Source organism: Chelonoidis abingdonii, chromosome 16, assembly GCF_003597395.2.
Source record: "Chelonoidis abingdonii isolate Lonesome George chromosome 16, CheloAbing_2.0, whole genome shotgun sequence".
In the NCBI taxonomy this organism is placed as follows: domain Eukaryota; kingdom Metazoa; phylum Chordata; order Testudines; family Testudinidae; genus Chelonoidis; species Chelonoidis abingdonii.
In genome coordinates this window covers 23,057,594-23,070,661 of record NC_133784.1, presented here as the reverse complement: position 1 = coordinate 23,070,661, position 13,068 = coordinate 23,057,594, and the positions used below count along the sequence as shown (strand labels likewise).

The 13,068-nt window shown below is 42.9% G+C and overlaps 1 protein-coding gene and 1 long non-coding RNA gene across 11 annotated transcripts in view; one reads left to right on the top strand and one right to left on the bottom strand.

Moving 5' to 3' along the window:
• Nucleotides 1–8,381, bottom strand: part of LOC142047848 (uncharacterized) — a 57,734-nt gene extending 49,353 nt beyond the window's left edge. The window contains exon 1 of the long non-coding RNA XR_012657116.1: nucleotides 8,271–8,381. This is a non-coding gene — a long non-coding RNA (uncharacterized LOC142047848). The remainder of the gene's footprint in view (nucleotides 1–8,270) is intronic.
• The window catches only part of DOCK3 (dedicator of cytokinesis 3), a 605,476-nt gene that overhangs the window by 377,171 nt on the left and 215,237 nt on the right, over nucleotides 1–13,068 (top strand). The gene's annotated exons all lie outside the window — the stretch shown is intronic.

Genomic DNA, 13,068 nt, shown 5'->3' with positions numbered 1-13,068 from the left:
AAGATGAAGTATTCTATCTTTCTCTTCTAAAGTATCAGGATTTAGAATTTAAAATTTCACATGCAGAATTGTACACTCTGTTTAAAAATAGCCTTATCCTAAATGTACATTGAGACTTTGGTTGTTTTTTGTTTGTTTGTTTACTTTTTTTTTCTAAAGCACTATACAATGTTGAAGTAAAAAATACAAAAGTTGCAGGGTCAGATGTAGTATCCTGATGGAATCCTCACTATTTTACTGGTGGATTTTATTGTTTTCTACTCCCTATGTGGGCTACCGTCATTGAATTGATGCTTATACTGTACTTAGAAGTATGTGTCATAGCCTCCAGTGTTGTCATTTCTCTTGTGGTCTACGCTGTTTCTTTTGACTTACATTTTATATAGTCTATATTATAGGATATTTATATTCCTTTCACATCGCAGTAACCCTCATAAATGTCATTGTTTAACATGGTACAGATTATCCCTGAGACTTCACAATTATTTAATTTTTTTTCTAAATTTTAAATTGATTTTTTTACTTATGAAAGATGTTGAATTGACAGTGCTGGGAACTGAAGTCCTCTATTTAACCACAAATCAGATAAAGCATGTTAGGCACTTCCCTACACAGCCAGCTACTTCTGTGCTTCAACAGAGCTCCCACAGGTTTCTTTTCAGAGTCCTATGTGAAGTACTAGTAATACATGGAATGACCTAGCTAGATCCTCCCTACCTATGACCACGTGCTCCCACTTTTGCATACCCAGAATAGCCAATTCTTGTCTATATGTTGTTTCCACACCCACCATAATCCCACTCTTCAGGCTGCAGCTTTACAGCTTCAATTAATTCCCTGAATGGACCAGGCAGCCAGAAGGTTGTGCATGAAGTGAACTTTTCCATGGAGAGAGATGGGTAAATTATTTGGCCCCATTGACTGGAGAATCAGACAGAACTGCTATTGGGAAATAAGCACTCTGCGTGCTGCGTTAGCCATATGCACCTGGGTCAGGAAGAGTGGCTATGTACATTTGCATGGCCTTAAGGTCACTAGCCAGCTTCAACTCTGGCCATAAGGGGCCATTCTGGGGCAAGAGTGTGATATGGTTCTTGGTCTACTCGAGATAGTTACGTCCCAGGCAGACTGCGAAGAGCTACAAAAGGATCTCTCAAAACTGGATGACTGGGCAATAAAATGGCAGATGAAATTCAGTGCTGATAAATGCAAAGTAATGCACATTGGAAAACATAATCCCAACTATACATATAAAATGATGAGGTCTAAATTACCTGTTACCACTCAAGAAAGAGATCTTGGAGTCATTGTGGACAGTTCTCCGAAAACATCCAATCAGTGTGCAGCGGCAGTCAAAACAGCTAATAGAATGTTGGGAATCATTAAGAAAGGTATAGATAATAAGACAGAAAATATCATATAGCCTCTATATAAATCCATGATATGCCCACATCTTGAATACTATGTGCAGATGTGATCATGCCATCTCAAAAAAGATATATTGGAATTGGAAAAGGTTCAGAAAAGGGCAACAAAAATTATTAGAGGTATGGAATAGCTGCCATATGATGAGAGATTAGTAGACTGGGACTTTTCAGCTTGGAAATAAGAACTACGTAAGAGGGGATATGATTAGGATCTATAACTCTGACTGATGTGGAGAAAGTAAATAAGGATTAGTGTATTTACTCTGTCTCATAACAACAAGAATTAAGAGAATTTCAACAGGAGAATAGAAAAGAATAAGAATAATTAACAAGATTATAAGACAAGAAGGGCATGTACAGAGGTTTAAAACAAAAAAAAAGAAGTAATTTTCACACAGTGTAAGTCAACCTGTGGAACTCCTTGCCAGAGATGTTGTGAGCCAGACTATAACAGGGTTCAAAAAGAACTAGATAAATTCAATGGAGATAGGTCCATCAATGGCTATTAGCCATGGGGCAGCGGATGGGTGTCCCCTAGCCTCTGTATTGCCAGAGGCTGGGAATGGGCAACGGGATGGATCTCATGAAGATTACTTGTTCTATTCATTCCCTCTGGGGCACCTGGCATTGACCACTGTTGGAAAACACGTACTGGGCTAGATGAATCTTTGGACTGACCCAGCCTGACCATTCTTATGTGTCTGCCCAGACTATCAAACTGGCCAGTTTGGTGGAGATTTTATGATGTGGATATCTGTGTGCTAGGAGTTAGACTGACACTACCAATCCATTGCAAATACTATAGGTCATCAGTTGCCACTAGATGGTACCAACTTCCAGTCACTATCAACTTGGGGAGGATTCAGTCCAGTGACCTAAAGGTGAAAGGTGTATATCTCATTATCTATCTATTCCTCTCTTTTTTTTTAATTGCATTTAAAGAGTGAAACGAGTGAGCTTGTCAACCTGTTTTGCTCCATCATTACTCTTTTGAGTGCATCCTCCCAGGTCTTTTAAGTTTAACTTAACACACACAGGGACATAAAATTTCTGTGTTCGGCAGTCCATCTAGTCAAGCAGTCCATCTGGTCCTGTAGTCGGTTTACAACTGGTCAGAACCAGAGATAAGAATCTTTCAGCAGGCATATGTTCAATAATCTGACCCACATATAGGTCTCATCCTGATTTCTGTTAGTTAGTGATTGTCTTAAGCCCTGAAGTACAAAGTTAATATCCGTTCCAAAAGTTATATTTTCATTAAAAACAACAACTCTGGATGTTCTTGATATCCATATAAATATCCAATTGCTTTTTGCATTTTGCTGATTTCTTGGTCTCAACAACTTTGTCTAGTGATCAATTCTACCGTTTAACTACATGTTGTATGAAAAAACATTTCCCCTTATTGGTTTTGAATTTCCTACTTTTTATTTCATTGAATGTTACCTTATTCTTGTGTTACACGCACCCTGCAAGCCTTTTAATAGAACAATATTCTGTTTCTGGATCATGACCTTTTCCCCACTCTGAGACAGTTGGGCTGTACCTTTCTTCCTCATATACTACAGGAAGTTCAGGCTTAACAATACTCTTTATGCCTTTATGGAAGATTCGCAGTGTTCTCAGCCACCATTGCACTCCCCAATCCTGGAACTGGCATATTATGGACTGATCCCCTCAGCATAAGTTAGAACAGTCTAAAGGCCTCATATCAGCAGTCAGGGTGGTGCTCCCAGTGTAGAGGAAGGTGTGGGTGGGACAATGGGAAGAAACTATGTGATAAAGGATTTCTTGTAAACTCTTGATTAAAGAGTGAAAGAGGTGAATTTGTGGTGGAAGTAGGTGTAGGAAACAGTCTTGAGGCAAAAGTAGCAGTTTGGGCTGAGATCTAATGTGGGCACCTTCTACTGTTTAGGAGTTGTCTGGGGCTGAGGGTGGGAGAACGCTTCCCCTTTGCAGCCAGGGGAGAAGTGTGCATAGACACAGGGGAAGGAACTGTGGCCTGAATAGAGCAAAAGTTTGTTTCATGCTTCTGGTTTGGATGGAGCCTGACAGCTTTAGCTAGTCTCAGGGTATGTCTACACTGCAATTAAATAACCATGGCTGGCCTGTGTCAGCTGACTCGGGGTTGTGGGACTCAGGCTAAGGGGCTGTTTAATTGTCATGTGTAGATGTTCAGGCTTGGACTGGAGTCTGGGCTCTCGGACCCTGCAAGGAGGGAGTGTCCCAGAGCTCAGGCTCCAGTCCAAGCCCGAATGCCTACACTGCAGTTAAACAGTCCCTTAGCCCAAGCTCCGCGAGCCCAGGTATGCTGTAGACATACCCTCACAGCATACAACTGCCATAACCGAGCTGCTCAGCATTGGGCCAGATAAGCTTTTTTAGGTGGAGAATATAGGAAATGTAAACAAGACTGAAAGGTATATAATATTTAAATAGGGATTGTACAGGTGTGCAAAGCAGAATGGTTGTACAAAAATTCAGTTTATCTTACCATTCTTTTAGAGCCTGACTTGTTGTTGTTAAAGATTTATGTCTGAATAAGATTGTTCCTCTCACAATCCAGTTTTTCCTGCTTCTTAATCCTACAGTCATATAACAACCTTGCAAAGAGGATATAATACCACAGCTCCACAGTTATAAGCTCATTACATAAACCATGAAAAGATTTACTTCATTAATAATACATTTTAATTATATACCCATAAAACTATTTTTTTTAAAATGAAGTAAAAACTAATAAATCTAACTGTATAAATCATTTTTATCTTACTTTTCTTGGTTGCCTGTATTTTTATATTTCTGCATGACCTTTTTGTCTTTAATTCTTTGCTTCTTTTACTTTATCTCCATTGGTTTTCTTTTCCATTTTCCTTAAACCGATCTCACTTTTTTCTTATTCCTGCTTTCAGTTTTCCTTTTTGTCCTCTCTTCCACAGTCCTATTACTCTCTTCCCCTTTTTCCTCATCTGACAGAACCTTTTGGCTTTAAAATTCCTTTTTCTTATTGCAAGTATATTGCCTGAATGCTTTTCCTCTTGTAACACTCCTTCATTGCTATTTGCCTAGCTGGGTAGTGTCTTCATTTTACTTCTGCCCCCACAGTGTTTGACATTATAGCCTAATGCTGTGTGTGAAACATTCAGCATTGTGAATTTACTATGGAAGCAACCAACGAAAAAGGAAATTTGGACTGCAAAGAAGGACTTCTTATTTAAATAGAAATATATTTGATCACTAGTAAAATGCCCAAAGAAAACTGTGAAAAGTTTATTAATGATGAATGTATTTAGGTCTAAATTTTCAAACTTAGATGCCTAAAATTAACTAGCTAGAACCAGATCCTTGGCTTTGGCCAAAAAGTATACAGTGCAACTTAAAAGGGTGGTTGGTGCAAAAATGGCTTTAGGCCACCTTTGTGATATCTAGGTTTTCGGCCAGTTTATCTTAAACAGGTCCTCTGGAATAAGGTAGAGTAGGCTAAGGGCTGCTCTAACTTGCATGTGCTTTTCTAAGACGAGTCACAATACAGAATGTAGGGTAGGCAAGTAACATGCGGCTGCTTGTGAGTAATATGTTAAAACCATCTGCTCAATGTTTGCATGTTTCAGAGAAAGCAAACAAAATCTTGTGATGTAGATAAAGAGGCATAAATTGGCAGTTGTATTCTTGTGTTATGTAAATGATATCATGTTGCAAATATTGTCTGGTGTTCAGTTCATTTATCATAGGGATGATCTTTCTTAGAATAGAAAGGTATATTAAAGATCAAATTTATTTGACGTTCTGGAGTAAGAATTACAAAGAAAGGCCAGCTAGATTCGGCTTTAGTAGTTTAGGAAGAAAGGGACCTGTGAAAGGAGAGGAATGGATTTATGCCAGTTAACTGAGAGAAATATAATTTCAAAAACATGAAATGAAATTAATGAGGAACTACGGTATAAGAAATTTGGCCCAGGTTTCTTAACAGAAACGATGGCTGGCATGGAACAAGCTGCCAGAGTCAGCAATAGATTTAAACCAAAAAAAAATAAAAAAAAAATCAATTCAAGAGGGAGTTGGACACATTCATGGAAGCCAATGTTACCCAGAATTGTAGCACTATCCAATTTATCAGGTTAAAGGATGTGAGAATGTAAAGTTGATTTGAAGTTCCTAGCTTTATCAGGATAGACAGCTATTTTCATTCAATAAAAAAGAAAATGACCAAGAGTGTTCTCTGAGAAAGTACTTTTTCTCCTTATGCTATTGCTGGACAGCTTGGGGCCATAGAAATGGCAAAGGAGTTTCTTGCTCATCATGCAGTGGGTGGAAAAGCTTTAAAATTGTATCTAAATTGAACAATTCTAAATGTACTGCATAGGCTGTATGAAATCTGCTGAATTATTAAATTTACCAGTACAGTGTCACACAATACAGAGAGAAGCTTTTATTTAGACAATAGATATCAACACTGACATGGGGCACAGATACAAGTCTGTAGTATCTTGAGATAAAAAGTACAAAGAAAACACTCTTTTTCTCAAAAGTAAGTTTAATGCTGGTGAAAGGAACAGTTCAGCTCTGTAAACTAAAGTCCTGTACCCTCAGAACAACATGGATAACAGCAGTTCAACCTTCCCTACACTGCCACTCTTATGTACCTCTACCTTTTTTTGCAGAGATCCTCTTTAAGAGTAAGAGGTGTGACAAAGTTCCTCTTCTACCTTGGCGGGTCCTGCGCTTATTGGCAGATTTGCTCACCTCAGTGATCTTGCCCACAGTCCGGATCAGCTTCTCCTGTGTCTGATCAGGAGTTGGGAGGTTTGGGGGGAACCCGGGCCTGCACTCTACTCTGGGTTCCAGCCCAGGGCCTTATGGATTTCCAGCTGTCTATAGTGCCTCGTGTGACAGCTACACCTCCCTGGGCTACTTCCCCAAGGCCTCCTCCAAACACCTTCTTTATCCTCACCACAGGACCTTCCTCCTGGTGTCTGATAATGCTTGTACTCCTTAGTCCTCCAGCAGCACAGCCTCTCACTCTCAGCTCCTTGCGCCTCTTGCTCCCAGCTCCTCACACGCACTTCCTCTCCTCTGGCTCCTCCCCATCTGACTGGAGAGAGCTCCTTTTAAAACCCAGGTGCCCTGATTAGCCTGCCTTGATTGGCTGCAGGTGTTCTAATCAGCCTGTCTGCCTTAATTGGTTCTAGCAGGTTCCTGATTACTCTAGTGCAGCCCCTGCTCTGGTCACTCAGGGAACAGAAAACTACTCACCCAGTGACCAGTATATTTGTCCTCTACCATACTCCTGTACCCCACTGGCCTGGGTCTGTCACAATATACATACGGAGAACATGAAAAGGTGGAAGTTGCCATACCAACTCTAAGAGGCTAATTAATTAAGATGAGCTATTATCAGCAGAAGAAAAAAAACTTTTGTAGTGGTAATCAAGATGGCCCATTTCAGACAGTTGACCAAAAGATGTGGGGATACTTGACATGGGGAAATAGATTCAGTTTGTGTAATGACCCAGCCACTCCCAGTCTAGTCAAGCCCAAATTAATGGTATCTAGTTTGCATATTAATTCAGGTTCAGCAGTTTCTCGTTGGTATTTGTTTTTGAAGCTTTTCTGTCCCTGTGGTCCCTGCCACCCAGGCAGTCCCTGACCATCACTAACCTGAACTTGCACTGTGGCCACTGCTTCAGCAGTGAGGAGCTCATCCAGGAAGGTGCAAAATGTGGACTGGGGGTCTACTGCATGTGGGGGTGGGCTGACGGTGTGGAGTGCAGGCTGGGGGTACAGAGTATAGAGGGTCAGGGGGCTGAGTCCTGAAGTGGTTGAGCTGAGAGGCTCCAGGGAGGGGCTGTGTGGGATGTGGCCCTGATCCCAGGGGATGGAGGAGGAGGCCAGGGGAGGTTGCAAAAGGCAGATGGGGATCAGCCCCTGATTAGAATTAATCTCTCTACTGTGTTAGAATGTGTTTCTCCTAACTGGGCTAGATTCACTGATTCACTATGGTTCCTATGCAACATTTTGACAATGGAAAACTATTGGCAACCTGGTCTAATCAGCCAGGTAAATTTGGTTTATGGAGTGGCCCAAAAGTAGCTGGAGCATACCAGTGAATCTTATACCATATGAGGTACAATCATACTGCATCTGAAAAGTGTGTATATATTGGAGGTACTTAGAAAATGTTACAGTTGTTGGTGAGGGCTGGCTTTTTATCTAGGTCAGGTAACATTTCTATGATATTTGCAGTGATGTTGTAGCCATGTTGGTCCCAGGATATGAGAGAGAAAAGGTAGTATTTTTTTTATTGGTGAAAGGTGTGATGGGTTAGATCACAGAAACCCCGTTGGGGCTGCCAACTGATGTGCCAAGACTGCTTGTGCCCCTACTTTCCCTGCCAGCCTGGGACTCTAGCACCCTGTCTTATTGAGCCAGACATGCCAGTCTGCTCCAACACAGACCCAGGGTCTGAACCACGTGCCCCAAAGCTGCAGACTTAACTGAAAGCGACTTAAGATGTGTTCTTGTCTTCAACACTCAGATGCCTAACTCCCAATGGGGTCCAAACCCCTAAATAAATCCATTTTATCCTGTATAACGCTTATACAGGGTAAACTCATAAATTGTTCACCCTCTACAACACTGATAGAGAGATATGCACAGCTGTTTGCCTCCCTCCCCCGCCAGGTATTAATATATATTCTGGGTTAGTTAATAAGTAAAAAATCATTTTATTAAATACAGAAAGTAATAGCAGACAGAACAAAGTGAATTACCAAGCAAAATAAAATAGAATATGCAGGTCTAAGCCTAGCACAGTAATAAAACTGAATACAGATAAAATCTTACCCTCAAAGATGTTTCAATAAGTTTCTTTAACAAACTGGATGCCTTCCTAGTCTGGGCACAATCCTTTACCCTGGTACAGCCCTTGTTCCAGTTCAGGTGGTAGCTAGGGGATTTCTCATGATGACCGCTCGTTTGTTCTGTTTCACCTACTTATATATATATATATATATATTTTACATAAGGCGGGAATCCTTTGTCCCTCTGTGGCTTCCGACCAGGGCCGGTGGAAGCACTAGGCAAGTTAGGCACTGCGTAGGGCGACGAGATCTGGGGGCACTAAAAAGCCGATGCCTAAAAATAGACACAGGCTCAGGCTGCAGATCGCAGACCGTAGGGAGGATGTAGATAAGAACTAAACTCCCAATGAATTGCTCTCCTGCCATTTACAAAGCCAGTGATTAGGGGAGTCCTTTGATTAGATCACAGACTACAGGGAGGTGATAAGAATCACGCTGCCAATGAATTGCTCTCCAACTACTGCCATTTAGGAAGCCAGCGAAGTTCTTTGATTAGATCACAGACTATAGGGAGGAGGAAGTGATAAGAACCATGCTACCAGTGAATTGCTGTCCGACTCCTGTCTCCTGCCATTTAGAAAACCAGGGAAGTCCCAATTGCTCTCTGACTTCTGCCATGTGAAGTCCTTTGATTGTGAATCAATAACTGTACAGATTGCTGTGTTGGTAGGTACATTATTACAGTACTAGCTCCTCTGTCTTATAGTAGATTGCACAGCAACAGCCAGAAGGAGAGTGGAGCAGCTTGGGGTCGGGGGTTTAAGACTATATAGCCTTAACTTATTGAAACATCTTTGAGGGTAAGATTTTATCTGTATTCAGTTTTATTACTGTGCTAGGCTTAGACCTGCATATTTTATTTTATTTTGCTTGGTAATTCACTGAATGAACTTATTCAGCTTCTATCCAATGCCATCAAACAAAAAATCCTAGCATCAATAAGTTTCTTTAACAAACTGGATGCCTTCCTAGTCTGGGCACAATCCTGCACTGAAGTAGGCCTATCCACAAACCGAATGATTATGGTCATTTGTTCAATATAGCCTGTATCTGGTGTACAATCTAGAATGATCGAAAAGTATTTTGCAGCACAAGCAGATGCTAGGATGCTGGGGCTAGGGTGACCAGATGTCCCGATTTTATAGAGACAGTCCTGATTTTTGGGCCTTTTTCTTATCTAGGTTCCTATTACTCCCAACCCCCATCCCGATTTTTCATATTTGCTGTCTGGTCACCCTAGCTGGGGCTGAACTGTGCTGTCAGTGCAGTTAGAAGAGATGTCACTGTCTATAGAAAAATTGTGTGGACAAGGGTGCAATAATGGGAGCAATATGAAAGGGAAAGAAAATGGTGTCCAGTGAAGAATTTTGGATATTAATCCACGAGCCTTTTTCGTTCCTTGCAGTGCACATTCATTGAATTTGGTTAATGATGCTGCAAAGTGTTGCTTGGAGGCAACTGCCTTCTTTGATTTAGTTCAACATGTGTATGTGTATTTCTCAGCTTCTACACATCACTTGGGAAGTTCTAACACACCACATATCTAATCTCACAGTTAAACCATTGAGTGAAACAAGATGGGAAAGTCGAATTGATGCCTTGAAACCTCTTCGCTTTCAGCTTGGTGACATCTGTGATGCTCTGATAGACATCTATGAAGACACTATTCTAACAGGATCATCTGGCAATACGTCACGAGTTGATGCAAAGGATCTTGCAAAAGCCATTTCTATTTCAAGTTTCTTGTTTCTCTTGTTGTATGTTATGACATATTGTTTGAGATCAACATGACTAGCAAACAACTTTAGGTGAAATAATTTGACATAAGTGACGCCATTAATCAACTTGGAGAAACCAAGAAGTTTCTTGAAGGCTGCAGAAGTGACGCAGACTTTGAGAAAACATTGGTGGATGCAGGTGAACTTGTGGAGGAGTTGGATGTACCGGCACTTTTTGAACCAGATCCAATCCGTATTAGGAAAAAGAGGAAGTAGTTCACATATGAAGCAGATGACAAACCTATTTATAATCTGAAAGAAAAATTCAAAGTGAACTTTTACTTTGCAGTCATCAATGCAGCAATACATTCAGTTGAAGAAAGATACACATTGATGCAGCAAATTAGTTCAGTATTTGGCTTCCTATATGATGTTTACAGTTTGCAAAATACAACACCAAAGCAAATTATGGAACGTTGCTTGAATCTGGAGCAAGCTTTGCAACACGGTGAATCCAAAGATACTGATTTCTTTGACTTGTGCAATGAATTGCGAACTATTGCATGACGAGTCCAAAAGAGTGCATCATCGCAAGATGTACTGAACCTCATATGCACAAATAAACTGACAGTGTCACCAACACAGTTATTGCTCTTGGCATCCTCTTGTTATGCTTCAGGGATAGCTCAGTGGTTTGAGTATTAGCCTGCTAAACCCAGGGTTGTGAGTTCAATGTTTGAGGGGACCATTGAAGGATATGGGGCAAAAATCTGTCTGGGGTTTGGTCCTGCTTTGAGCAGGGGGTTGGACTAGATAACCTCCTGAGGTCCCTTCCACCAGTGATATTCTGTGGCCAGTGGTGAGCAAAGCTTCTCAAAGCTCAAGTTGATACAAATATACATGTGGACATCAATGTTACAACAAAGACTTGTTGGGCTAAATACCTTATCAATAGAACATGACATTGCTTGCAGAATTGACTTGGAGGAACTTGTTGATACAACATAAACATGAATCACTTGATGATAACCTGTCTGTTCATTCCCTTTGGGGCATCTGCCATTGGCTGCTGTCAGAGGACAGGATACTGGGCTTGATGAACCTTTGGTCTGACCCAGTGTGGCTGTTCTTATGTGTGAAGCCTCATGATTGCTATTGTGTAGATTTTCAATTACTAGTAAAATGATACTTAGGTTTTGTATATGGATGCTTTATCTTGTGATGGAACAATATGCAGACTGTGTGTTTATGGATATGATGGATAAATTATGATTTTCCAAGATGATAAAGGTAAGCAAAACTTTAGATTTTGGAACCGGAAAGGAGACCTCTTATCTATTCTTGGACCAGGGCCCTCTCAGACCTTGCTATGCCACTGCTAGCAAGATTTATCCTTCCTAGGCCTGAGCCTAGGATCAAAGAGGTACTAGATCATTAAAGGACTCCAGGCCTAGAAAAAAGAAAGGGGGAGATGAGCCTACATCTATACTACACGCCAGTAGTGGCGGCATGTATGGTATGTGAGAGCTATGTGCCAAAGTGAAAAGCAGGTGGTGAAAGAGTCTGGTGAGGGGAGACAGCAGGGAAAAGCTTCAGCAGCTTCCCGCTGCCAGAGCCTTTCACTGTGGTAAGGAAAGGCTCTGGGAGGTTGAGGCAGCTGTGAAAGGCTGAGCCCTGTGGCAGGGAAAGCTGGGGAGCTGCCCAAGGCTTTCCCTGCTGCCTCCCAATGTCAGAGCCTTGCCTGGCTGAGGGAGTCTTTTCCTGCAGACAGTAAAGGCTCCAGCAGTGGGGAGGCAGCGGGACACTACACTGCTCAAAATAGCAGTGCAAACAGAGGGGCATGACTTGGGCAAGCAGAGAGTATGTAAGGTATTCACATAATTCTTCAGGCATGTCTTTATTCACCTATGTTGTGCCTCCCCATCTACACTGCTATTTATACTTATGCTAGGGCAGAGGTAGGCAAAGTACGGCCTGTGGTACCGTCTTGCCCGACTTCTGAGCTCCTGGCCAGGAAGGCTAGCCCATGGCTCCTTCCCTGCTGTTCCCCCTCTCCTGCAGCCTCAGCTCACTGTGCCACCAAGCAGCTCAGCACCAGCACCATCCCCCCGCAGGGGGGGCAGGGTAGAGCAGGGAGGAAGGCTCACCCGCAGCCTCAGGGGACTAGGCGGGAGGTGCAGGTGGCAGGAGCACTGCAAACATGGGTGGAGGACTCAGGAGGTGCACCAGGCGGCGGTGCAGCCAGCCAGAGAGAAGCGGCACTTTGAAGGGAAAACCGCCACTTCTCTCCTGCTGCCCCTACTCCTCCTGAATCCTCCACCCATGTTCGCAGGGCCACATTCTGAATGGGGCTGTGGGGGGTCAGATGGGGGAGGTACCAAGTGGGCAGTTGGGGCAGGGGATCCCAGGAGAGGGCAGTCAGGGGACAAGGTGCAGGGTGGGTTGGATGGGTTGGGAGTTCTGAGGGGGGCAATCAGGGGGCGGGAAGTGGGAGGGGACAGGTAGGGGGCAGAGGCCAGGCTGTTTGGGGAGGCACAGCCTTCCCTATTCAGCCCTCCATACCATTTTGCAACCCTGATGTGGCCCTCAGGCCAAAAAGTTTGCCCACCCCGTGCTGGGGGGACTATGCATGTATGTACTCTGCATAGTGCTGAAAGAAGCATGCAGTGTATATGTACTGTGGGAAATTGCCAGCACTACTTTCTTTTCTTGTGGGGGGGTTCAGGGCACTGTTTCTTGCCTCTGAACTGGGATATTAACTGCCCCACTAGTGTCCTAGAGGAGGTGAGTGAAGAGGGAGGGACCTGGGCCCACATCTACTCTTGGTCCCAGCCCAGGGGCCCTAGGGATAGTGGTAAACCACTTGAACTAGCAGTTCTTCTTCGAGTGCTTGCTCATATCCATTCCAGTTAGGTGTGTGCACGCCGCGTGCACGTTCATCAGAAGATTTTTACCCTAGCAACACTCGGTGGGTCGGCAGGGCGCCCCCTTGAGTGGTGCCGCTATGGCGCCGGATATATACCCCTGCCGACCCAGCTGCCCTTCAGTTCCTTCTTACCACCC